This window comes from Schistocerca piceifrons, chromosome 4 (assembly GCF_021461385.2).
Source record: "Schistocerca piceifrons isolate TAMUIC-IGC-003096 chromosome 4, iqSchPice1.1, whole genome shotgun sequence".
NCBI classification, from domain to species: Eukaryota; Metazoa; Arthropoda; class Insecta; order Orthoptera; family Acrididae; genus Schistocerca; species Schistocerca piceifrons.
Window position 1 is genome coordinate 69,716,629 of NC_060141.1, and position 25,868 is coordinate 69,742,496.

The window sequence follows — 25,868 nt, forward strand, 5'->3', positions numbered from 1 at the left end:
CCCCTCGACGATCACCAGTGGTGTACGGCCAGTGTAGGAGATCGCTCCCCACACCATGATGCCGGGTGTTGGCCTTGTGTGCCTCGGTCGTATGCAGTCCTGATTGTGGCGCTCACCTGCACGGCGCCAAACACGCATACGACCATCATTGGCACCAAGGCAGAAGCGACTCTCATCGCTGAAGACGACACGTCTCCATTCGTCCCTCCATTCACGCCTGTCGCGACACCACTGGAGGCGGGCTGCACGATGTTGGGGCGTGAGCGGAAGACGGCCTAACGGTGTGCGGGACCGTAGCCCAGCTTCATGGAGACGGTTGCGAATGGTCCTCGCCGATACCCAGGAGCAACAGTGTCCCTAATTTGCTGGGAAGTGGCGGTGCGGTCCCCTACGGCACTGCGTAGGATCCTACGGTCTTGGCGTGCATCCGTGCGTCGCTGCGGTCCGGTCCCAGGTCGACGGGCACGTGCACCTTCCGCCGACCACTGGCGACAACATCGATGTACTGTGGAGACCTCACGCCCCACGTGTTGAGCAATTCGGCGGTACGTCCACCCGGCCTCCCGCATGCCCACTATACGCCCTCGCTCAAAGTCCGTCAACTGCACATACGGTTCACGTCCACGCTGTCGCGGCATGCTACCAGTGTTAAAGACTGCGATGGAGCTCCGTATGCCACGGCAAACTGGCTGACACTGACGGCGGCGGTGCACAAATGCTGCGCAGCTAGCGCCATTCGACGGCCAACACCGCGGTTCCTGGTGTGTCCGCTGTGCCGTGCGTGTGATCATTGCTTGTACAGCCCTCTCGCAGTGTCCGGAGCAAGTATGGTGGGTCTGACACACCGGTGTCAATGTGTTCTTTTTTCCATTTCCAGGACTGTATAAATTATATCCTCATCAACTAGGTACTAACAAATTATATGGATCCATTTTAACAATTGTTAAGCATTCAATTCGCTGTAACCTCAGAGAAATCTTTATATATTATGTTCTTTATATTATTAAAAAAAGCATCAACAACTGTATAACAATAAGATTGTGATAATGACAAGTCTTTGCTATTAGATTCAGAAGCATCCGACCCACCTTACGCTTCAAGGTGGTGGGCTACTCTGTACTGTTAATGAAACTAAATAAATAAAAAAGTGATAATTCCGCTTCAGTTACACGATTCGAACACCTTTAGAAAAGGTTGTCACACTTGCATATAACATAACACTAGTCGGAGACAGATGGGGTACACTATTTCACTCCCAAGGGAAAATGGTGGCGTCAGCAAAGTGATATCACCACCCATTACTACTAACATTGCCAAATCACAAACAATATGGCGATCTCTTGGAGACACAGGGTAAGGGCAAGAACAAGAACAATACTAACAGTTATTTGTTGTTGTTTGAGGCCAGCAGTGCAAAACATGTGTTTAATGACATGATTATTATGAATAATAGCCAGATACACTGCCAAGTAAATTGTTTGTATTTTATATCGTTCACGATGAGCCCATTTCGCATATTTCTCTGTAAATGCGTAAGTGAGCGATGGTCTTAATATAATGGCCTTGTAACTATGATGTGAAAAGCTACAATACATCACTAGGTATTTTTACCCTACATGTTACATCGTTGCTGTCGTGTCCTGTCTTTGTTAGAATTATTACTTTCTCCTAGGTGTGCACTGGACATGTATATCGGATTTTACTGGTTTCCATGTGTGCAACTTTTCTGATAGCTAGGGTGACAATGGATCAGCGATATTACATGTTTACATAGTTACCATCATAAATAAGTGATATGAGAAATTCAGTCGTTTCTTATTATTTTTATAGGATTGGTTTGAATTTTGTTGTTGCCTAGAGTTCGTTTTAGTTTTATCTGAGATTTTTAATTAACATTTTTTATTTTTTACTAATCATTTTGTTATTTTCTATGATTTATATTGGTGTTATCACTGTTACTGTGGATGCCTGTAATTTAGCGCCTATGATTTATTACTTTACCCGTTGTCTTGATTCATAATGTGAATACAGTTCTGTATGTACTTTTGTGCTATAGGTCGGTTTGTTCGTCAGTATATTTCTCGGGTTGGTGTATGCATGTGAAGATATCTCTATACTTGAGGACCAACGAAGCACTAGAAATCCACCGTATTATACAGAAGGGAAAATTCATGAACACAAATCACACCATGAAGAGTATAAAACAGAGACATAAGACCAACAAAATCCCTTGATATTTGCTTATTTTGAGAAGCACTTCAGAATATGTAGGGTTAACAGTGTGAGCTGCGCGTCGAAAACAATTCGCCTCGTAGACAAGTTACTCCACTGCACGCAGAATGTAATTTTCAAGTTATTTTTTGAGATAATACTCCACGATAGGAGCGCTTTTTATTTATTTATATTTTTTTATTCACAATCCGAGATACGAGTACAGTCCACGTCATACACGGAGAACTCAGCCTAAAGCTGTGCTATGAACACCCCACTCCCTCGCTCAGGCACAACAATAATCGCCCTGCGCACTTCTCCCCAGGCTGCTTTGTTAACGCCTCACATGGCGCCCTATCGATGTATTTCACTGCTCACCTCTGCCGCAAAAATTTTACATAGATTAAAACGTTTCACATTCTTCAACGACATGACAATTTAAGCACATAGAAATACTCTATAACATAATAGCAGAAAATGGAGAACAACAATTCCATAGATGAGAACCGCAGAATAGAAATAGACAGCAACACAAAACCTGCTTTATTGTAATTCTGTTTAGTGCGAAAAGAAAAGAATACAGAAAGAAAAAATTATACTGGCCTGTTGTAGTATCTTCACAGTATCACGTTTTTTTTGGTTAACAAATTTGTTTTTAATGATTTCATTATGTAATCCTGGTTTTTAATTATTATTTCACTCGTTTGACACCGGATACAGTATATGGAAATTGTAACCAGTGGTGACAGGTCGCTAATAATAGCCAATTGGCTATAGCTGACAGTTTTTATTACGTTAGGCGCTTGTGGTGTAGCCTATCTTCAGATGGTCAAGTAACAAAGCTGACGAAATAATTTTAAACACAATCAATGTGCCATGCATTATTTCATCAAATTTGTTACCTACCATCTGATGATAACGCGCAACGAAATAAAAAATCTCAACTAATATCTGATGACCGTTATTAGCAACGTCAGTCTGCAGTGGTGTAAGGCACATTGGCCAGCAGTCACATTGACTGGAGTAGAATTGTCTTCACTGATGAGTCCCGCCTTCAATTGAGCCCAGATGACCACCGTAAATGTGTCTAAAGACGCCCCGGACAGCGGGGAATATCACTCTGACTGTCGCCATCCTCCGGCCCTACAACCAGTAGTGATGATTTCATAGCAGGACCCCTTTGGTTGTTATCCGCGGTAACCTCGCAGCACAAAGGCAATTCGACGATGTTCTACGCTCCGTTTTGTTATCCCTCATGGCAAGCCATCCTGGGCTTACATTTCAGCAAGATAATGCACGCCCGCACACGGTTGGAGTTTCTACTGCTTGTCTTCGTGCTTGCCAAACCTACCTTAGCCAGCAAGATCGCAAGATATCTCCTCAGTTAAGAAACTATGGAGCGCTATGGGCAGGACCCTCCAACCAGCTCGAAAATTTCTCGATCTAACATGCCAGTTGAACAGAAATTTGCACGATTTCTCTCAGGAGGAAACCAACGACTCCACAATCAATACTACTACTACTACTACCACTACGTGATCAGGCCCAGTGGACCGCACGCATCTCGCCCACTGCATTCTGTCCATTGCTGCTATCCGCCATCCGTTCACATCTATTGACACTTGGTTTAAATCTTCATGGAGTCCATCCCTCCAACGCTTCTTGGGTCTCCCTGGCGGTCTCTTTCCTGTAGGTGTGAACTCGAGGAACTTCCGAGGCCACCTGTGATCCTCCATCAGGGCCACATGGCCAGCCCACTGCATTCGTATGGCTTTGACAGTTCCTGCTATGTTGGGCTGCTGGTATAGTTCCTCAAGCTCTTGGTTGTGTCTGATCCTCCATTCCCCTGTATCTGGATCCAGAAACGGACCGAAGATCTTCCGAAGCACTTTTCTCTAAAACACAAGGAGCTAATGGAAGTCCTGTTTCCGGATACTCCACGTCTCACAGCCATATAGAACAACAGGCTGGATCAGGCCTTTGTACAGTCGAATCTTGAACTGTCTGGAGAGATATCTGGAGCGAAGCAGTTGTGCTAGGCTGTAGTAAGATCGGTTTCCTGCTTATATTCTGGCATTGATCTCTGCTTCACATGACGAGTTCTCAGTGAAAAGTGCCCCTAGGTATTTGAATTCTTGCTCTCTCTTGTAGGACTGGTCCCCAACCTGCAGTGATTGTAGATTATCAGCTGTCTGACAATGACCACGCGTCATAACGAGGTACTCTGTCTTGGCTTCGTTTATGTTTAGCCCAAATTTGCTGGCAGCCTCCTTTAGTGCTTTGGTGATTTGCTCCAACTCCTCTTCCGACCAAGAGAGTAAACAGATGTCGTCCCCATAGGCTAAGTGTGCCAGTCTCTTTTCTTCGATTTCAATCCCTTCGTTCTTTTGGAAGGTCTCGCGTACGATCTTCTAGAGGGCAAAGTTGAACAAGATAGGGGACAACCCATCTCCTTGGCTGAGCCCTGTCACAATTTCAAACAGCCGGCCGGTGGGGCTGTGCGGTTAAAGGCGCTTCTGTCTGGAATCGCGTGACCGCTACGGTCGCAGGTTCGAATCCTGCCTCGGGCATGGATGTGTGTGATGTCCTTAGGTTAGATAAGTTTAATTAGTTCTATGTTCTAGGCGACTGATGACTTCAGAAGTTAAGTCGCATAGTGCTCAGAGCCAATTTCAAACTTCTCAGTTACGCGATTTCCCATCTTCACCTTTGCACGTGTTTCGTTCAGACAGATCTTTATCAGCTTGATGAGTTTGTCTGCTATTCCAAACTCCCTTAAACAGTTGAGCAAGCTCTTGCGATGTGTGCAATCATAGGCCTTCTTAAAATCAACGAATAAAATATGCAGATCTTTACCATATTCACCCAGTTTCTCAGTGAGCTGCCGGCGGCTGAAGATGTGATCTACTGTTGACCGTCCTGGCCGGAAACGTCCCTGGTACTCCCCAATCACCGATTCTGCCACTGGCTGAATTCTATGTATGAGGCAATTGGACAGGATCTTATAGCAGACGTTAAGCAGCGCGATTCCTCGATAGTTGTCACATTTCAGTTCGTAGCCCTTCTTTTGTATTGGGCAAATCAGGGCTGTTTTCCATTCTCCTGGTAGTTCTTCTTTGGTCCATATTGCCAGTATCAGTCGGTGTATTTTTTCTGCAAGTTTCTCTCCTCCTGCCAGGATCATTTCAGCCTGTATCCCATCCGCACCTGGACTCTTATTCTGTTTAAGGTGTCTGATTCTAGTTTTTATCTCATCCAGGGTAGGTGGGGGATAGTCTGCATCGGCTGTAATTGGGTACTGGAAATCAAACTGCAGTTCGGGTTCATCACAATTTAACAGCTGTCGAAAGTACTCTTTCCATCTCTCAGCTATGTCCCTATCGTTCTTCAGGATCTTATCATGGGAATCTTTGACAAGTTTCTGCTTGGCCTGGCGACTTTTACAGAGGTACTTCAGCTTCAGAAACATTTTCCTAGTCTTTTGTCCTCTGAAGTCTGTTTGTGCTTCAGTGATGATATTCCTTACGTATTTTCTCTTTGTTCTTCTCAGAATTGCTTGTGTAGTCTTTCGGACCTCCTCAAATTGTACTTTGCCCTCTGCCAGATTTGTCCCCTTAAGCCACTTGCTCCTGGCTTCCTTTCTCCTTTCCAGGGCATCTGCACATTCCTTTCCAAACCAGATCTTATTGCCCACTGGGTTTCCCATGTGTGTTTCCTTTGCTGTATCCCTAACTGAGATCTGGATGTTTCCCCACATTAATTCAAGGTCCTGATTCGCGTTCATTTCACTGAGTGCTTCAAAGCGGTTACTAAGTTTCAACTGATATCCGGTCTTCGCTGCCTCATCTTTTAGTTTCTCCACATGGTACCTTTCCACTCTTTTTAACTTAGGCCACGTTCTTCCTTTGCACTGTATGTTTAAAAGGCTTCTGACCAGGAATGGCCACTCCCATCTTCGGCACCCCGCGCTGTCATAACGTCTAACACCCATCTCTTGGCTCTGAGATCAATGGCAACGTGGTCTATTTGATTTAAAGTTCTCCCATCACGTTTTTCCGCGGGAAGTTTGTGCTAGAGATGAACAACCCTAATGATGTAGCGAAGCTGATGAACCTAACCCCATTGTCATTGCTTAGCTTGTGTAGATGGTGGCTTCCTGTTGTGTCATGGAATATTTGTTCTTTCCCAACCTTGGCATTCCTATCACCAAGAAGGATCCATCACTGCCTCTAGCTATGCATACAGAATAGTACAGTTTTCAACATCAATGCTGCCAGCATAGTATTCATTTAAATTGATAATGGGTAAAATTTTAAGTGTCAGCTCCACTTCGCATAGTACCTAACGACAGTGACTGTGCTTTCCCTCCCCCCCCCCTCCCCCCGCTCTCCTCCTACACCCTATGTTACGTGACTTAGACGTTGGTTTCAGCCTCATCATATAGAGATATACACTGAAGAGCCAGAGAACCTGCTACACCTGCCTAACATTGTATAGGGCCCCCGCGCGCACGCAGAAGTGGCATGGACTCGACTAATGTCTGAAGTAGTGTTGGAGAGAACTGACACCATGAATCCTGCAGGGCTCTCCATAAATCTGTAAGAGTACGAAGGGATGGAGATCTCTTCTGAACAGCACGCTGTAACGCATCCCAGATATGCTCTATAATGTCTGGGGAGTTTGGCGGCCAGCGGAAGTGTTTAAACTCAGAAGACTGTTCCTGGAGCCTCTCTGCAACTGTTCTGGACGTATGGGGTGTCACATTGTCCTGCTGGAATTGCTCAGGCCCGTCGTAATGCACAATGGGCATGAATGGATGCAGATGATCAGACAGGATGCTTACGTACGTGTCACCTGTCAGAGTCGTATCTAGACGTATCAAGGGTCCCATATCACTCCAACTGCACACGCCCCACACCATTACAGAGCCTGTAATGTTATTGAGGCTCACTGCCCTTTCTTTTTTTTTAACTAATTTGTGTCCTATTTTATTCTGAGAAGCTCAGTAATGTGTGTAAATTCCGTAAACGTAAATTTGATTAAAAAAGTACTTGAAGTACCAGTGTTTACACGAGAACGACCGCGCCGCCCGGTCGAGAGGGCACTGTGGAAACAAAAGAAGATCTCGACTGTCTCCCCGGCTGCGTAGTGTAGCCGGCGCACTCACAAAGGACGCGCGATGCTCTGGCGGCCGAACCGCCGCTATGGGCTTCCGTCACTCGACGAGCGGACGAGTGAGAGTGATGGGTTAACTCGCAGTGGAGGGGCGCCTCAGGGGTCAGCTCTGAATCCATTATTTTTCTTAGTATGTCTACCTGGCATTTCTTTAGGATCAGCTCTAGATCCACTACTTTCCTTACTATATCTACCTAACATTTTACTACCAAACGTGCCGACGCCCCCATTAATGCACGCTGTGCGACTTTGATACTGCAGCACCTGGAATATGGCGTTCAGAGAACATCAGACTGGTGTGGAATGTACTGAGGCAAATCACTTTTGGTTTACAGGAGACCCCTCTCCCTTCCTCTCCGGTACCCTCTTATGAACCACCGACTTGCCGAGGTGTGCATTGTCCTTGTATGGCTCAACGATAAATATAGAGATGTACCATAGGCGCAAACACATAGACTTTTCAGTAACTGTAGGACGACGTCAATGGCAAAGAAACGGTATACGATTTGGAACGTGGAATGTAAGGAGTCTGCAGGAGCTGCAATCAGTGTGGTCAAAGAAATTCAGAGGTACGAACTAGACCTAGTTGCACTGCATAGAATTCGTCTTTCACTTCACTTTCGCTCCTCCGTGGGAGCATGACAGTTCACAAAAGTCGCCTTAATATGCTTTACGTCCAGTGTTAGAACAGTTATTCTTGGGTTGACTGAAACGAATTCTGAAACATTAGTGGCCAACGTCTTACTTACGCAGAAACCAGAGCCTAACAACTGACTGACTTACTGACTGACTTACTGTATTATAATACATGTAAAACCACAATTACCGTAATACATGCGTAATTTACGGTGTCATTGAGATGCTTCCGAAAGGCGAAAGTGTAACAAAGTTTGAAGTATATATGCTTAAGTAGTTAGTCTCAGTGAGATGTGATTGCCGGCCGTAGTGGCCGAGCGGCTCTAGGCGCTACACTCTGGAACCGCGCGACCGCTACGGTCGCAGGTTCGAATCCTGCATGGATGTGTGTGATGTCCTTAGGTTAGTTAGGTTTAAGTAGTTCTAAGTTCTAGGGGACTGATGACCTCGGAAGTTAAGTCCCATAGTGCTCAGAGCCATTTGAACCATTTGAGATGTGATTTTGTAGTCAGTATCAGTAAAGTGTGATTACATATTGAACGTCAGTCAGTACCAGCACTGCATGAGCATCGTGGCTAACATTACAACGCCACATCCGTCGTCTATGTTTGTCAGTAATGTTCCGAGGCTTACTTGTAGTCGTGAAAGCATGTTTAATTTTTTACGAAGAGAGAGTGCTGGCCTCCCGTCCAACCTGCGGTGTTACCCTCACAGCTTACAGGTCTGCTGGCTTTTCTTAAGGGGTGGGCTCCCCTCAGGAGTTGGCTTAGAGGTAGGAATAAGAATATTGGAAAGACACCCTCGGGCCTCGAAACCTAATACCGTTGGGGACGAGAAAGCAAGAGTTGGCCAAGAGAGGCCGACAGGGAAGGAGAAAGAAGGAGCCTGAAACAAGTAAGTGGAAGCAATGTCAGACTCAGCTCGGGTCCCCGCGGACGCCACCCGCGTATTTCTAGCTGAAGCCCCTGGGGAAATCAATACCAAGCCAAATAGCTGTATGCATAAAGACCAGAGTTAGACGAACTCGTTATTGACTTACACAACTTGCGAAGGCCTTTCTCTCGAATAAATCATCCAGTTTCTCTGATTTTGTAATCATTTGTTTGTTCATGTACGCAACATCTACACATCTGGCGATATCCGTCCCGTTCGGATAGTTCCTTTGTGGTGCGCCATTTTTTTTTCTTTTAGTCGTATTTCAACATGATCTGAAGCGTCATGCACGACTTTTTATTAAATTCATGTAAAACAAGGTATAGTGTTTGTCGAGATATACAGGGTGGTCCATTGATAGTGATCGGGCCAAATGTCTCACGAGATAAGCATCAAACGTAAAAACTACAAAGTACGAAACTCTTCTAGCTTGAAGGGGGAAGCCAGTTGGCGCTACAATTGGCCATCTAGATGGCGCTAGCATAGGTCAAACGGATATCAATTGCGTTTTCTTTTTTAAAAATAGGAACGCCCATTTTTGTTACATATTCATATAGGAATGGATGTTTTAGTTTGACCACTTTTTTCGCTTTGTGATAGATGGCGCTGTAATAGTCACAAACGTATAAGTACGGAAAAGGTCGATATCGTGTTGATGTATGGCTATTGTAATCAAAATGCCCAACGAGCGTGTGCAATGTATGCTGCTCGGTATCCTGGACATCATCCAAGTGTCCGGACCGTTCGCCGGATAGTTACGTTATTTAAGGAAACAGAAAGTGTTCAGCCACATGTGAAACGTCAACCACGACATGCAACAAATGATGATTCCAAAGTAGGTGTTTTAGCTGCTGCCGCGGCTAATCCGCACATCAGTAGCAGACAAATTGGGCGAGAATCTCAAAAACGTCGGTGTTGAGAATGCTACATCAACATCGATTGCACCCGTACCATATTTCTATGCACCAGGAATTGCATGGCGACGACTTTGAACGTCGTGTACAGTTCTGCCACTGCGCACAAGAGAAATTACGGGACGATTACAGATTTTTTGCACACGTTCTATTTACCGACGAAGCGTCATTCACCAACAGCGGTAACGTAAACCGGCATAATATGCACTATTGGACAACGGAAAATCTACGATGGCTGCGACAAGTGGAACATCAGCGACCTTGCCGGGTTAATGTATGGTGCGGTATTATGGGAGGAAGGATAATTGGCCCCCATTTTATCGATGGCCATCTAAATGTTGCAGTGTATTCTGATTTCCTACGTAATGTTCTACCGATGTTACTACAAGATATTTCACTGCATGACAGAATGGCAATGTACTTCCAACATGATGGATGTTCGGCAGATAGCTCGCGCGCGGTTGAAGCGGTATTGAATAGCATATTTCATGACAGGTGGATTTGTCATCGAAGCATCATACCATGGCCCGCATGTTCACCGGATCTGACGTCCCCGGATTTCTTTCTATGGAGAAAGTTGAAGGATATTTGCTATCGTGATCCGCCGACAACGCCTGACAACATGCGTCAGCGCATTGTCAATGCATGCGCGAACACTACGGAAGACGAACTACTCGCTGTTGAGAGGAATGTCGTTACACGTATTGCCAAATGCATTGAGGTTGACGCACATCATTTTGAGTATTTATTGCATTAATGTGGTATTTACAGGTAATCACGCTGTAACAGCATGCGTTCTCAGAAATGATAAGTTCACAAAGGTACATGTGTCACATTGGAAGAACCGAAATAAAATGTTCAAACGTACCTACGTTCTGTATATTAATTCAAAAAAGCCTACGAACTGTTCGTCTAAAATTGTGAGCCATATGTGTGCGACTCTTTCAGCGCCATCTATCACAAAGCGAAAAAGTGGTCCAGCTAAAACATTCATATTTCTTTACATACTACACGAATATGCAATAAAAAAATGGGGGTTCCTATTTTAAAAAAATGCAGTTGATATCCGTTTGACCTATGGCAGCGCTGTCTAGCGGGCCAACTATTGCGTGAACTGGTTCCCCCATCAAGCTAGACAAGTTTCGTTCTTTGTCGTTTTTTCGTTTGACGCTTATTTCGTGAGATATTTGGCCCTGTCACGATCAGTGGACCACCCTGTACACGGCTGCGTAATTTGCGCGTTATTTCGCGTGATGGACGCTGCGACAGAGAGATCGTTATCCCAGAAGCAGATATGTAGGTGATTTGGTAAATGCACGCCAGCTTGACGAATGCTTAAGTCCCTGTTAAACGTTAAAACTATCATATACAAGTCTAGACCACCGCCCCAAGGCTACAAGTGTGGAAATGACGACTTTTTCGTTAGCCTTATCGCAAGATACATCGAACGTGTGGAAGTCTGCAAAGGTGCCCCCAAAGGTACATTACTACGTATTCGGTACTGCAGGCTTGTTACGTCGTTGACTGCAGAAGTTGATCTTTTTGTAAAGCTGCTATGTTCTCATATTAATACTTCTGAGAGGTCTAGATGCGTATCTACTAAGCAGTTATTGTTCTCTTGTGCGATTCTCACGACGTTACGTTATGACTGTACTGAATTATGGACTCAGGTTTTCGTATTTCGCCGTGCTAGTATAAGCAAATGATTGTCTATATTTACGTTTCATAGCATTTTTGACATGGAGAGCCCAGTAATACAAGCAGCACTGACAATGGTCGGCGTAGTCGTTAGGCGGAAGGGAGAACGACGGCGTAATGTCAGGCGTTGGGAGTAGGAATTGGGTTCGACCTTGCTTGGAAAGAAGTGGTAAAGGCAGATACATATACTCACTCATAATGATATAATTGAAGCCCGACGATCAACAGGAATTTAGAAACTTCGTCAGAAGAATGTGTGTCTTGATTTACTTTCTGTTGTATACGACGCGATTCGCGCAAATGACACAGTACAGCGGGAAGATGTTTCACCTAGCGTGCGCTGTTCGTCCCAGTTTCTCTTATCTTTGTCAGCTTAGCACTATAGCCGACAGCAGAGATGTAAAACTGCTTAAAGGAACTTCAATGGTTGCAGCCGGCACAATTGATGTCACCCTTAACGGCTATTCTCTCAACCCTATCTAACAAGAGATGCTGAAATAATGCAAAAGATGCAGTCCGATCGAAGACGTGTGGTACTTTTATTAATGTGACACGAACCCAATCGAAAGTAAAATTACATTAACATTTACTTAAAACATTTAAACTCAGAATTAAACATTTGGAACTATGCCTTATTATGGTACAGCATTTCTAGATGACATATAATCTTTCCACGCTACATGCCTCAATTAGCAGGCCTATATGAAGGGCTTATTTCAGTAGTGGTACAAGTCCATTACCTCCGCTTTCCTGCCTATAATGCTTCTGAAATTAATGATCCAAACAAACAGAAAGATAGGTTCATCTCTAGGAAGACACCATCTGCTTGAATATATCTGGTATCTCAACTGCAGATTTTTCAGGGCTCATTTAACTTTAGGACCCCGTATCTCAAGATGAACAAAAATTGAGTTGTACCACTATTGAAATAAGCCCTTCATATTTTCCTTGTTCCATTTCTACCCTCAAAAGCTACCATGAGATGCAGACTGTTTCACAATTTATGTTACTCCTTCTAGGGTTATAGAGGGAAATGGTATATCATGTTTTACATAGGGACCGATGTCCTGAAACGTCCTCCAGCGACGCTACAGATCGTCAAATTTACAGGCGCCAGCGCCTGTAAATGTACGTATATACAGGGCGATTCCGTCATGATGTTACAAACTTTCAAGGAAGATGAAGAAGGATAAATGTATCAGTTTGAAGTATGGTTTTCTGTACCAGAAACGAACGAGTCGGAAGTTATTACAAAATACCGTACTGGTTTCTTTGACAGTGGTATACGTGTGCTGGTACTGTTATTGCTAAGACTATTGGGTAAACGCCTTTCAAAGTTGGTAGTGTGGACCACGACAAGAAGAAAGTGTAGTAAACATGTGCTCCAAAAAGCATACCTGAGGAGCTATGTGATTTTGTTCACCCTCATCTTCACCAGTGTGAACCACATCTCCTCTATTGCTTATAGCTTATAGTTCTTAAGGTATGCATTTTAGAGGACGTGTTTCGCTGGTTTTTTTTTTTCTTGTGTCAGTCCAAATTGCCTTCCCTACAATCTAAGCAACAACCGGTACATGTATTCTACTGTTAGAGGTATCAGATCGGATTTCGCTTATATCCTTCGACTCGACCGTTTCTGGTACAGGAATCCATACCTCACATTGATATATGTATCCTCCTCCATCATCCTTGAATGTAATATCATCACCGAATTACCCTGTGTACACACGTATTTACAGGCGCCGGCACTTGTACCTTTGACACTCTGTAGGAGATGTGGGTTACTACTAACTCCTCTAAAAGTATCTAACATGAAGTGTGAAACTCCAGGGATAAAGCTTTTCTCAGTGGCAATACAAAAAGGAGAGTTTTCATTTGTTTCTTAATGTATCTATAAAAAAAACACTTAAAAGTATGTAAAATATACTGTGAAATATCCAAAACAGTTCTCAATAGCACACGTGCGCCTTGTCCGCTGATCACATGTGAAAACAATAACAAGCTGCGCACAAGTTGCGCACGAACAAGGGGGCCGTATAAATTTTCCCACCACCTATTTCATTCATACTGACAGTACTTGTATGGGAAAGGTACTCCGACAGATATGCTAAAACCTGCTACTGAAAGGACACTAGAATATTACGCAGAGGGTAAGGAGCTACCCTGCAACAAGCGGCGCTTACGAAATACACTACTGGCCATTAAAATTGCTACACCATGAAGATGACGTGCTACAGACGCGAAATTTAACGACAGGAAGAAGATGCTGTGATATGCAAATGATTAGCTTTTCAGAGCTTTGACACAAGGTTGGCGCCGGTGGCAACACCTACAACGTGCTGACGTGAGGAAGGTTTCCAACCGATTTCTCATACACAAACAGTAGTTGATTGGCGTTGCCTGGTGAAAAGTTGTAGAGATGACTCGTGTAAGGCGGAGAAATGCGTACAATCACGTTTCCGACTTTGATAAAGGTCGGATTGTAGCCTATCGCGATTGCGGTTTATCGTATCGCGACATTGCTGCTCACGTTGATCGAGATCCAATGACTGTTAGCAGAATATGGACTCGATGGGTTCAAGAGGGTAATACGGAACGCCGTGCTGGATCCCAACGGCCTCGTATCGCTAGCAGTCGAGATGACAGGCATCTTATCCGCATAGCTGTAACGGATCGTGCAGCCACGTCTCGATCCCTGAGTCAACAGATGGGGACGTTTGCGAGACAACAATCATCTGCACGAACAGTTCGATGACGTTTGCAGCAGCACAGACTATTAGATCTGAGACCATGGCTGCGGTTACCATTGACGCTGCATCACAGGCAGGAGCGCCTGCGATGGTGTATTCAACGACGAACCTGGGTGCACGAATGGAAAAACATAATTTTTCCGGATGAATCCAGGTTCTGTTTACAGCATCATGATGGTCGCATCCGTGTTTGGCGACATCGCGGTGAACGCACATTGGAAGCGTGTATTCGTCATCGCCATACTGGCGTATCACCCGGCGTAATGGAATGGCGTGCCATTGTTTACACGTCTCGGTCACCTCTTGTTCGCGTTGACGTTACATTTCAGATGTTTTACGACCCGTGGCTCTACCCTTTATTTGATCCCTGCGAAACCCTACATTTCAGCAGGATAATGCATGACCAGATGTTGCAGGTTCTGTACGGGCCTTTCTGGATACAGAAAATGTTCGACTCCTGTCCTGGCCAGCACATTCTCCAGATCTCGAACCAATTGAAAAGTCTGATCAATGGTGGCCGGACAACTGCTCCTCATAATACGCCCGTCACTACTCGTGATGAACTGTGGTATCGTTTTGAAACTGCTTGGGCAGCTGTACCTGTACACGCCATCCAAGCTCTGTTTGACTCAGTGCCCAGGCGTATCAAGGCCGTTATTACGGCCAGAGGTGGTTGTTCTGGGTACTGATTTCGCAGGATCTATGCACCCAAATTGCGTGAAAATGTAATCTCGTGTCAGTTCTAGAATAATATATATGTCTAATGAATAACCGTTTATCATCTGCATTTCTTCTTGTGTAGTAATTTTAATGGCCAGTAATGTAGCTGTCCTTACACCTACGGCTCAGAATCCACATTTTAGCCGCAGGGATACTGCTAGTGCCTCTGAATTAATTCATCCCATCGTTGTTCGTATTTTGCGGGCACACAGCTTTCATCTGTACCATGTATCAATTCACCAGCTGATTAACCAGTGGGGCTTTGGAAGAGGCACGGAATTCTGTCGCTCGACTCTGATGCGAAGTCAGGACAATTCATCAAAGAATTCTCTATACCAATGAAGCTACGTTTACAGATAATGGAAAGCTGAATGTAAGAAATATGCATTATTGACTCGCTGGTACTCCTCAGTCGCTGAGGCAGGCTGAACATCGCAGGCATTGGAGTTGCAATGACAGGTCTAATATTATTGGAGACTACATGACTGATCCTTACTTCATTGAAGGAACTTCACTGGATAAAGATACACACAATTTCTTACCAAAGTTATACCGGGCCTCTAAGAGGTTTTATAAGTACGTAGATGCACATTCCACTCACATTAACGAGACCACTGCTTATGTTCGACATCAACGTGCAATAGCCATTCACAAAAGGCAAGTGGCAGTTCTAGTGGTAGTGTGTTGTGGAGAAGCAGAAAACAGTGCAGTCGTGGTCATATTGCGGAATCGGAGCGCATAACGATTGGCTTTCGGACCAGGGATGGAAGAATTACTATGTTTGTAAACAGTTAATGCACCACCGTGGTTAACGTACACCGTGCACGACGACCTGGCGGTAGCCAAAAACGGCACTCAGGCAACTGTGGTGCATCTACATCTACACCCATACTCCGCAAGCCACCTGACGGTTGCTGCGTCTTGGGCCTTAGGTGACAGGGGAGATCTATACGGGCGAATAGATGTGCAAATGTTGAGCAAATGACTGCCAGCGTGAACCAAGGGGTTACCACCAGCGTCTCCTCAATGACTGTCCACCGAATGTTGCTGCGTATGGGCCTCGCAGCAAGCTACTAGTTCATGCACTCATGCTAACTGCTCTTTATCGACAACGAAGGCTGGAATTTGCGCGCCAGTACCGCGGCTGGACCTCCACTGATTTGCAACAGGTGGTCTTTCATGTTGATGATGATGATGATGATGATGGAGAGGGCTGTATGGGCGCACGACGGCAAGGTCTTCAGCGCCAGCTCAGTAACAGATTGAGACCGGTGTCAAGAAAATACTCAGAACAGTAAGTTAAAACAGAACCTAAAGCACAGGTACCAAGGTTGGAAAAATATGTGCCTACCCACACCGAAACGTGGGACGAAGCACGCCGTCAGCAGTAAAACATGGACAACACAAGAAGAAAGTTGTAGAGGGAGCTAAAACAATATAGCAGACGGAAGTGGCTCGCTGACCGCAAGGAAAAAAGGAAGGAGCCAGCCACTTTGCAACACACTGAAGCCTCCAGCCTAAAAATTTAGGCCAGAGTCCAGACACACCACAAAACTTTAAAATCCTAGACACACACGTCTCATCATTAGCTAAAACACAGGGCAGATTCCCATCAACTTGTGCTTCTGCCCTTGCATCATGGTATAAAATTCAGTCTGTTAAAATGTGGCGGACAGAGATGTGCACTCCACAACCACCACAAAATGGGGGACCTTCCCGCCGTAATAGAAAGCTATGTGTGAGAGGACAGTGCCCAATCCGAAGACGCGTGAGGCTCACTTCTTCCCGCCTGAGCAACCGGCAGGAGGAACGCCACGGCCGAGTTTTTGACTTCACCAGCCGCAGTTTATTGGCCGTCACCACCAGCTATTCTTTTTCCCACAACTCCATGCACTTCTCGTGGAGTGCAGAAATGACACACTGCAAGGGAATATGACACTGGACAACATCCTGCTCTCTGCAGGCTTCCTTGGCAGCCCGATCGGCCTGTTCATTGCCCCATATTCCTACATGACCAGGCACCCAGCAGAAGGACACCTCCTTACCGCGCCGTTGGAGCAAGTACAGTTGGTCATATATCAGCTGGACCATCTCCTCAGTTGTGTACAGATTCTGAAATGATTGTAAGGCACTAAGAGAATCGGTGCAGAGAAGAAATCGATTGCCCCGAACACGATTCATTCGCTCCACTGCCTTCAGGATCGTGTGGAGCTCCGCTGCGAATAATGTCTTATGCCCCATTGGCCATTGGCGTGTAAAGTGTAAAAAGTCTGAAACCAGACACTCTGCAATAACCGTCAGAAGGGTCCAGGCCGGAGGATCTGGTCATTCTTGAAGGTACAGTAAATCAGCGCAAGTATGCATCTAGCCACGCCCACATGCTGTTTGCTTTTCCTCAGCACTAAGGCATCTACCAGCAGGACAATGCAACGTGTCTCACAGCTCACGGCGCACGTGCGTGGTTCAAAGAGCACTAGGATGAGTTTACCGTACTCCCCAGGCCAAGAAACTCACCGAATTTAACCCCAATCGAGAATCTGTTGGACCACCGCGATCGGGCTGTTCGCGCCGTGCGTCCTCACACGGTAAACCTGGCGCAGCTGGCTACAGCACTAGAGACGGCGTGGATCCGCATCTCCGTCGGTACCTCCTAGAACGTCACTGACTCTCTTTCTGCACGTCATGCACGGGTCTGTGCTACAGTAGGTGGTTATTCAGACCTCTGACAGGTGGTGCGGCTGGACATTGAACACGTAGTACCAATAGGATGGGTGTCCCGCTCACTACTCGCTTGTGGCAAGGAAAGCGCTAGCCCAGATCTCTACTGGTCGCTGCAGCGGACGTGAGGCATTACCAGGTGGTCTGCACCTTTGCATGATTTGACACCACTCGACTTTTTTCTCTGGGGTAAACGTAAAGATGAAGTCTACGGACAAGTGTCGACGAGGCAAGAGCACTTAAAACCATTGCAACGATAGCGAAGACATCTACCTATAAATCATTGCACTAGTGTCAAAAGTGTCATGCAGTAGACGGAGGGCATTTCGAACACTTCATGATGTACACTGTGTTCTGAGATGTAGTTTATGAGCACATCCGTTTATGATTTCCTTCTTGTTATTATTACTGATGTACTTTCAAAATGTGTGTACCTTCACATTAAACTTATGACGCTGAGTTACTATTTAACTAAACCTCAGTGACATGTTTGGTTCAAATGGTTCAAATGGCTCTGAGCACTATGGGACTCAACTGCTGAGGTCATTAGTCCCCTAGAACTTAGAACTAGTTAAACCTAACTAACCTAAGGACATCACAAACATCCATGCCCGAGGCAGGATTCGAACCTGCGACCGTAGCGGTCTTGCGGTTACAGACTGCAGCGCCTTTAACCGCACGGCCACTTCGGCCGGCAGTGACATGTTTGAAAAGTCAATCAAGTCTTAGATGTGCACCTGTCTTTCAAGGCTGCAACAGACATAAGAGCAGGACTGTTGGCGTAGTTAACTAGTGATCACCCTTATATGGCACATCTCATGCTCACCAGTTAGTGGGTTCATCCAAGTACACGTAGCAGAGTGTGACTAGTATCAGCTTTAAATTAAACTCTTCCCCGCTCTTCTGCTTCATCTGCGTCTACATGGTTACTCTGCAATTCACACTTAAGTGCCTGGCACAGGGTTCATCGAACCATTTTCATACTACTCCTCTACCATTCCACTCTCGAATGGCGCATGGGAAAAAGGAACACCTAAATCTTTCCGTTCGAGCTCTGATTTCTCTTATTTTATTATGATGATCATTTCTCCCCACGTATGTGGGCGTCAACAAAATATTTTCGCATTCGGAAGAGAAAGTTGGTGATTGAACTTTTGTAGATAGATCTCGCCTTTGTTTCAGTGACTGCCACCCCAACTCGCGTGTCAAATCAGTGACACTCTCACCCCTATTGCGCGATAACACGAAACGGGCTGCCCTTCTTTGCACTTTTTCGATGTCCTGCGTCAGTCCTATAGGGTAAGGATCCCACACCGCACAGCAGTAGTCCAGCAGAGGACGGACAAGTGTAATGTAGGCTGTCTCTTAGTGGGTTTGTCGCATCATCTAAGTGTTCTGCCAACAAAGCGCAGTCTTTGTTTCGCTTTCCCCACGATATTGTCTATGTGGTCTTTCCAATTCAAGTTGACGTAATTGTAATTCCTAGGTATTTAGTCGAATTCACAGCCCTTAGATTTGTGCGATTTATCGTATAACCAAAATTTATCGGATTTCCTTAGTACCCATGTGGATGATCCCGCACTTTTCTTTGTTTAGTGCCAATTGCCATTTTTCGCACCATACAGAAATTCTCTCTAGATGATTTGTAATTGGAATTGATCGTCTGATGATTTCACTAAACGGTAAATTACAGCGTCATCTGCAAACAGTGTAAGGGAGCTGCTCAGATTATCACCTAGATCATTTACGTAAATCAGGAACAGCAGAGGGCCTATGACACTACCTTGCGGAACGCCAGATATCACTTCTGCTCTACTCGATGATTTACCGTCTATCACTACGAACTGTGACCTCTCCGAGAAGAAATCGCGAATCCAGTCACACAACTGAGACGATACTCCATATGTGCACAATTTGATTAACAGTCGCTTGTGAGGAACGATATCAAAAGCCTTCAGGAAATCTAGGAATGAAAACAGCAGTAGGAACCACTCCTGAGCCCCAAAGTGCTACCAGCAGTTCACCTTCCGTAATGACTGCGATGGGACTTAGGAGGTGGTTCGATGATCGAGCAACTGCTAACAAGCCCCCGGTTTCAGATGTCAACGCGAAGTGACTCTTGAAGTGGCGTTAGGAGCGACGCAACCCGTCTCTCTACGACTGTAAACAGGTAATTTATAGTGATCAGTTACACCATACTCTGTGACAGTACAATGGAAGGGTTTGGGTTTGGCGAATATCTGCAGAACGGTAATGGTTTGTGTCGATGATTGCCCGACAATAGCATGCCTGGAGTAGACTGATCTACCCGGAGTCCCGAACTGAACCCGGCGGAACGCCTTTGGGATGATTTAAAACATTGACTTCTCTCCGTATCCAAGCAGCCAACACCACTACCTTCTCTGGCTTCGGCTCCTAAGGAAGAACGGGATGCCATTCCTCCACACACACTCAGACCCCCCATTGAAATCGTCCCCGGCCCAGACCAAACCGCCATAAAGGCAACGGGTGAAGACATCCCATAACAATGTCCAGTGAAAGAAATGAAATGTCGTGTGGCTAGGGCCTCCCGTCGGGTAGACCGTTCGCCTGGTGCAGGTCTTTCGATTTGACGCCACTTTGGCGACCTGCGCGTCGTTGGGGATGAAATGTTGATGATTAGGACAGCACAACACCCAGTCCCTGAGCGGAGAAAATCTCCGACCCAGCCGGGAATCGAACCCGGGCCCTTAGGATTCACAGGCTGTCACACTGACCACTCAACTACCGGGGGCGGACACAATGTCCAGTAACTAGTGTGGGCAAAGCTTAGATGAGGTAATGTAATTTCAGGGCTATAGTGACAGTGGTGTTATTCTATTGTGGAACAGATTTTACGCTCGCAAGTGATGACAATTTGAACAGTGAAATAGCACTTCGGCAAACAGTGATCTTGTGAAACTCAGCTCGCTCTTTTCGCTCTTGAAACTAGAAGGCCGCAGACAACGGACCTAAAGTTAATGCTGTGTCCATTGAGTTCCAGAATAAATACTTCCGCTCTGTCGCTTAGTGAACAAACAATTAGCATATGGAACGCCAGTCTATCTGTATGACTGTGTTCAAGGCTACCCGCAGATAAAGGTAAATATAAATTTCGCCGCACCTCTGTTGGAATGTTAAAATGCTGATATCATTCGTGATACTAATAAATAATCTTATGGATGTCGCATGAAGCTCTATGAAGTTGTTCGTGGAAGTCATAACTCAAGAAAATTGTAGAGAAATGTAGAAACATTGGTAGTGCCTCAATGATTCTTTTATAATACGGCAGGTGCCCCTCATCGTAATTAAGTGTAAGATATCACGAATAGATAGGAAGAAAGACGAATTATTGTTCCTTTATACGACTGGTTATCAGTCACGAAACTGTAACCAACATAAAATGTCTGAGAATAAACGTTCGTTTAGGAAAATCGATTCTGGTCACGGAAATACCCATCAAATGTCAGTGACAGTGGCTACAAGGCAGATGCTGAGTACCACAGAGAACGTACACTCCAAGGCAAGTTGAGGAGCTGTTCTTCCTACGCATTATTCGCCAGAGGAACACAGATGAGAAACCGTAGGGTATAGTAGATGACGGTTTGACAGCATTGAGAGGATGGAACTCGTTGCTAGCTCAGGCAGGTTCTCACGAATAACACTGTCGGTTCCGCCGAGATAAAAGTCCCCATTGTGCTAAATGTATATGCTGACTGACATTCCTCGGGAAGACCTTAAGACAATGTACATCATCGACGAAGGTAGGACTTTTAGAGAAACCTCGATTGACCGAGTCTGCAGTATTATTCATCAGTACGAGACCTACACCAGATAGGGTTAACAGAATGGGTTGTTGTTGTGGTCTTCAGTCCTGAGACTGGTTTGATGCAGCTCTCCATGCTACTCCATCCTGTGCAGGCCTCTTCATCTCCCAGTACCTACTGCAACCTACATCCTTCTGAATCTGCTTAGTGTATTCATCTCTTGGTCTCCCTCTACGATTTTTACCCTCCACGCTGCCCTCCAGTAATAAATTGATGATTCCTTGATGCCTCAGAACATGTCCCACCAACCGATCCCTTCTTCTAGTCACGTTGTGCCACAAGCTCCAATTCTCCCCAATTCTATTCAATACCTCCTCATTGGTTATGTGATCTACCCATCTAATCTTCAGCATTCTTCTGTAGTACCACATTTCCAAAGCTTCTATTCTCTTCTTGTCTAAACTATTTGCCGTCCATGTTTCACTTCCACACGTGGCTACACTCCATACAAATACTTTCAGAAACGACTTCCTTACACTTAAATCTATACTCGATGTTAACAAATTTCACTTCTTCAGAAACGCTTTACTTGCCATTGCCAGTCTACGTTTTATATCCTCTCTACTTCGACCACCATCAGTTACTTTACTCCCCAAATAGCAAAACGCATTTAATACTTTAATTGTCTCATTTCCTAATCTAATTCCCACAGCATTACCCGACTTAATTCGACTACATTCCATTATCCTCGTTTTGCTTTTGTTGATGTTCATCTTATATCCTCCTATCAACACACTGTCCATTGCGTTCACCTGCTCTTCCAAGTCCTTTGCTGTATCTGACAGAATTACAATGTCATCGGCGGACCTCAAAGTTTTTATTTCTTCTCCATGGATTTTAATACCTACTCCGAACTTTTCTTTCGTTTCCTTTACTGCTTGCTCAATATACAGATTGAATAGCATTGGGGAGAGGCTACGACCATCTCTCACTTTCTTCCCAACCACTACTCCCATTTCATCTTCATCTACCTCCTCTTCCATTTCCATAATATTGTCCTCAAGTGCATCGCCCCTGTATAGACCCTCTATATGCTCCTTCCACCTTTCTGCTTTCCCTTCTTTGCTTAGAACTGGGTTTCCATCTGAGCTCTTGATATTCATGCAAGTGATTCTCTTTTCTCCAACGGTCTCTTTAATTTTCCTGTAGGCAGTATCGATCTTACCCCTCATTAGATAAGCCTCTAAATCCTTACATTTGTCCTCTAGCCATCCCTGCTTAGCCATTTTGCACTTCCTGTCGATCTCATTTTTGAGACGTTTGTATTTCTTTTTGCCTGCTTCACTTGCTGCATTTTTTCCTTTCTCCTTTCATCAGTTTGTAACCTCCCCCTCACTTATCGACCTTAATGACAGTGAAAAATTAAACCGCGTGTACCCAATGGAAATTTGGGAAAAGCAATCGTCACCGAAGTTAATCTGTCGGTAAAGAGGGAGGAAAGGGTCACATCTAAATGAAAGGAAAAATGCAAATGAAACTGGTGGAAATTAATTTTGAAAAGGGGTAAAGTTAATGAAGAAAGTAAATGTGCGGCCGTTACGTTAACAATTAACCAGCGGTAATTAGATATTTGAGATTTGGGGGAAATTACGGTCGCCAGTCCTAAGGACAATTACTATAGTAACTGAAAAAGAAAGGTAATTACACATATAATTAGCACTAGAAGCGTGGCAACTGAAGGTTGACACGTGTAGTGTGAAAACTGAAAGTTTGTCAGAAGTAATAACTTTCGCTGCACTCTGACTTAATTTAGCAAAAGAATTAATAAAACCGGAAAACTGAAAGTTTATTTAGTGACTGAAATGAATAAGAACCTTTCTTTCTTAAGCACATCGAAATTCAGTAAAATACGGTTAGTCTTGGACTACCTCAACAATCATTTCAAAAGCTACTGGAATCTACACAATTTAGAAATAAGAGATTTAGCTTTGAACTTGAATTAAATGATTCTGAACAATAAACAATAGTAAAATTTAGTACGTACCAAGCTGAGCTGCAGTCACATGTAAGCTAAAATACGGTAACAAAACTCGCACTCTTAATTTGTGCTTGCGTAATCTAAATATTGTAGCCAGCTATGAATACTTAAACTGAACTTTGAAATTAAAGCAGTGAAATGGAATGATTGTACTTTAATGCTCGCGTCTGAATTTCAACGACACTCGGGTTCATTTCGGAAAAGGAAGGGACCCTGCTTGGTAATACAATTGGGACGATGAGCAACAAAAGTTCATGCTAAGTTGCTGTAATTTTGCGAGGCAAATGGAACAGTTTGAAAAGCTGAGGTCTGCCATACAGTTCTGAAACTTTACGTGCTTTTAGTCTTCCTTATTGGTTGATTGAAGGTTTGAAGTCGTCGATCGAAGAGGTGGCGACAGTCACTCATTGTCGGCCGTCGCTGTTGCAGAAGCTGGATGCTGGCGCGCCTTCTTCTCGACACGGTCACCAGACGAAACGGGCTCTTGATGTGCGCCAGCTAATGCTTCCCGTCCGCGACACCATGTCAGAAACTATCATCGCAAGTCGAGCGCAATTACATGCTGACAAACCCCGAAAGCGCGGCAACTCGCGGGAGCTTCGCACAACACACCTGCTCCACTGCACCACCCCAGCCAGACTCCCTCTGCCCGCGCTCCACGCGGCAGAGTTAACACTACCAAAGATCCTACACACTTTGATTCTTCACACGACCCATCGATGTAATCGTTCGATAGCAGTTTTCCCTGGGCAAGACCCAGCGTAAAAGTACATATAATACACTCCTGGAAATGGAAAAAAGAACACATTGACACCGGTGTGTCAGACCCACCATACTTGCTCCGGACACTGCGAGAGGGCTGTACAAGCAATGATTACACGCACGGCACAGCGGACACACCAGGAACCGCGGTGTTGGCCGTCGAATGGCGCTAGCTGCGCAGCATTCGTGCACCGCCGCCGTCAGTTTCAGCCAGTTTGCCGTGGCATACGGAGCTCCATCGCAGTCTTTAACACTGGTAGCATGCCGCGACAGCGTGGACGTGAACCGTATGTGCAGTTGACGGACTTTGAACGAGGGCGTATAGTGGGCATGCGGGAGGCCGGGTGGACGTACCGCCGAATTGCTCAACACGTGGGGCGTGAGGTCTCCACAGTACATCGATGTTGTCGCCAGTGGTCGGCGGAAGGTGCACGTGCCCGTCGACCTGGGACCGGACCGCAGCGACGCACGGATGCACGCCAAGACCGTAGGATCCTACGCAGTGCCGTAGGGGACCGCACCGCCACTTCCCAGCAAATTAGGGACACTGTTGCTCCTGGGGTATCGGCGAGGACCATTCGCAACCGCCTCCATGAAGCTGGGCTACGGTCCCGCACACCGTTAGGCCGTCTTCCGCTCACGCCCCAACATCGTGCAGCCCGCCTCCAGTGGTGTCGCGACAGGCGTGAATGGAGGGACGAATGGAGACGTGTCGTCTTCAGCGATGAGAGTCGCTTCTGCCTTGGTGCCAATGATGGTCGTATGCGTGTTTGGCGCCGTGCAGGTGAGCGCCACAATCAGGACTGCATACGACCGAGGCACACAGGGCCAACACCCGGCATCATGGTGTGGGGAGCGATCTCCTACACTGGCCGTACACTACTGGTGATCGTCGAGGGGACACTGAATAGTGCATGGTACATCCAAACCGCCATTGAACCCATCGTTCTACCATTCCTAGACCGGCAAGGGAACATGCTGTTCCAACAGGACAATGCACGTCCGCATGTATCCCGTGCCACCCAACGTGCTCTAGAAGGTGTAAGTCAACTACCCTGGCCAGCAAGATCTCCGGATCTGTCCCCCATTGAGCATGTTTGGGACTGGATGAAGCGTCGTCTCACGCGGTCTGCACGTCCAGCACGAACGCTGGTCCAACTGAGGCGCCAGGTGGAAATGGTATGACAAGCCGTTCCACAGGACTACATCCAGCATCTCTACGATCGTCTCCATTGGAGAATAGCAGCCTGCATTGCTGCGAAAGGTGGATATACACTGTACTAGTGCCGACATCGTGCATGCTCTGTTGCCTGTGTCTATGTGCCTGTGGTTCTGTCAGTGTGATTATGTGATGTATCTGACCCCAGGAATGTGTCAATAAAGTTTCCCCTTCCTGGGACAATGAATTCACGGTGATCTTATTTCAATTTCCAGGAGTGTATTTACGAAACAAACCAATTATACATTGACATAAGTGCATAAATATATATATATATACATATATATATATATATATATATATATATAT